We start from the raw sequence: 2,911 nt of genomic DNA, 5'->3' as shown, positions 1-2,911 counted from the left end.
CAGATCACCGAAGTTAAGCAACCTTGAGCCTGGCTAGTACCAGATGGGTAACCATTTGGGAATTCTAGGTGCTGTATGTACTTTCCGCGTATCTCACCATTGTTTCCAGTCGTCCTGAACCTCAACTTGCCACTGGTATTTAACAACACTGGTTCAGGAGAGGTGTGGTTGGAGATTGTGCAATTCTTGCCACAAAAATTTCATGCGCATGCACCCTTACACTGGGTATCGGTAGTCTGTCAAGACTGAAGGACGCCATTTTGTATATATATATATACTAGCAGGGAGATCCGACGTTGCCCAGAATTGAATGATAATCAACAAATATTTCACACTCCCATATTTTTATTGTCATCAAAATCGATGAAATCACCCATTTTTCAATCAAATCGATTGATTGCCTGCTCTAGTTGAGGACCCATCATTGTGGAAGCTTCACATGTCTTCCCGCAGTAACATAATCCACAATACATTGTAGTCTACATTGCACTGTAGAGAACTTACTGTTGATTTTATAAATTTATTTTTATATATAATGGTTTGAATTAAAGTTTAAAATGCAAAAGTCACATATTATATTTCAATTGTGTTCTAAACATAAAAATTAATTTTGAACGCGCCCCTGCCATATCAAAGACCCTACTGTTGATTTTTATATGCTTGGGCTTACTGTTTGTGTGGTGATAATGGTTTAAATTTAAGTTTAAAATGAAAAAGTCAAGTATCATTGGTGCAATTTTGCTTTAAATAGAAATGTTCATTTCGAACGCACCCCTATCATATCAAAGAACTTACTGTTGGTTTTATATGTCAGGCCTTTCGGCTTGTGTGGTAATAAAACTTCTCAAATGCACTTGTGATGTTAGGCTGTGTAAGGTGTTAACTTTGGTCAAAATCGCCTGTTCCTTCTTTCATTGGATTTTTTTTGATTATCCATTATCGATACTTATCAAAGACATTCTGATACAAAACCTATCTAAGAACACTGCCAGACACATAAAGTACTGACGTGTGAAATTTCATAAAAATCGGCCCAGCCATTTTCGAGTCCATAGCGAACGAACACAAACACATAGACATAAAGGCACCTTGTCTCTGTGTGTGTCTGTGAGTTCGTTCTCTATGTATTCCGTCTGAGAGTGTTCTGAAATAGTTTTTGCATTGGAATGCCTCTATTTGGGTATTGATAATCGCAAAATTCGATTAAGGATAGAACAGTTCGATTTTGACCAAAGATAACACCTTTATACAGCCAAAAATCAGAAGTGCATTTGAAAAAATTTATCACTGCACAAGCAGAATGGCCTGGTGTACAGAATCAACGGTAGGTTTTTGATAAGAGTGGGATGTGTTCGAAATGAATGTTTTTGTTTAGAGCACAATTGAACCATGGTACTAGACTTTTACATTTTAAACTTTAATTCAAGCCATTATATTAAAATAAATTTATAGAAGCAATAATAGGTTCTCTACAGTGCAATGTAGACTACAGTGTATCGTGGACTAAATGCAGAGAGGCATGTTAGGCTTCCTCCCATATGCATTGCAGTGGATCCCCAATTAGAGCAGGCAATGAATTGATTTGATTGAAAAATGGACGATTTCACCGATTTCGATGACAATAAAATTATTTGACATGTGAAATATTTATTGATCCTCAATCAATATCGGCCAACCTCAGGTTTTCCTTCTAGTATATATATATATATATATATATATATATATATATATATATATATATATATATATACTCCAAGAGGGCCTCTACCACACTACATTCTTGGCAACCCCAACGTCTGATAAAAATACCACATACTGGTAACTCTGACGTCCGTTGGAGAGGCATGTTGGGTTTCCTTCCAAGTGCACCACGGTGGGTCCCTGAATAGAGCAGGCAAGAAATTGATTTGATTGAAAAATTGGTGATTTCACCGATTTTGAGTATTGGAAATGTGGGACATTCATTAATCCTCAATCAATCTCAAGCAACATTGGGTCTCCATGCAAGTATATATATATATATATATATATATATATATATATATATATATATATATATATATATATAATATTTTCACAAAATAAAGGCAACAAAATAAAAAATTAGAACAGGTATTTCCTTATGCGTTACAACTGTTTCACAACTATTTGGACAAATTTAAATATCATATCATGTAAAAATATTCCAAAAATAGCTACTCTTCAGACGCTAAAATACATTTTTTATAGTCATATGAATATACTCATAATCCATATTTTAAGGCACCAAGCAGTTGGGCTTACACCTCTATATCATTCTTATATTCTATTTTTGTTTTTATATTTTTTTATTTTCGCACTTTCGTATTTCTACTTTTTATATGATATTTCAACGATTCCCTATTTTTATACTAATTTTATCTTTTGTATTTTTAAAAATTTTTATAATGATTTTTCCTCCCCAATTTATTTATTTATTTAATTGATTTATTACCCAAATATTAGGCTACCCCTTCAAATTCTACTTTCTACCTATATGTTTCACTCTTTCTTCCTCAATCTACAATAGTCTTGTGTAAACTTTATTTACATTTTATGATTTACTAGTTAATCTTTGCTTAACATGTTCTTTCTTAAGAAGGAACTGTAATTAATTAAAAGGTTTATTTAAATAATATTAATTAAAAATTTATCTTAATCCCATACTGGTTATTTCAATAATTTAAAGTTTAAATTTATCTTTTCAATTCTCATCATTATCTAAGAATTTTATCTTATTTTTTTTTTTAAATCTTTACTATCCATTATCATCCATTATCATCCATTATCATTCTGTTACGTTGTAAGCAAGATAACTCTATTTTGCCAATTTTTATCTATTTATAATTTTATCGAAATTCCATGTATCCTTATTATAATATTTTGACTTTAG

This window comes from Euprymna scolopes, chromosome 24 (genome assembly GCF_053919585.1).
Source record: "Euprymna scolopes isolate OS-2025 chromosome 24, ASM5391958v1, whole genome shotgun sequence".
NCBI lineage: Eukaryota > Metazoa > Mollusca > Cephalopoda > Sepiida > Sepiolidae > Euprymna > Euprymna scolopes.
The sequence above is the reverse complement of the archived record's forward strand: the minus strand, read 5'-3'. Positions refer to the sequence as shown.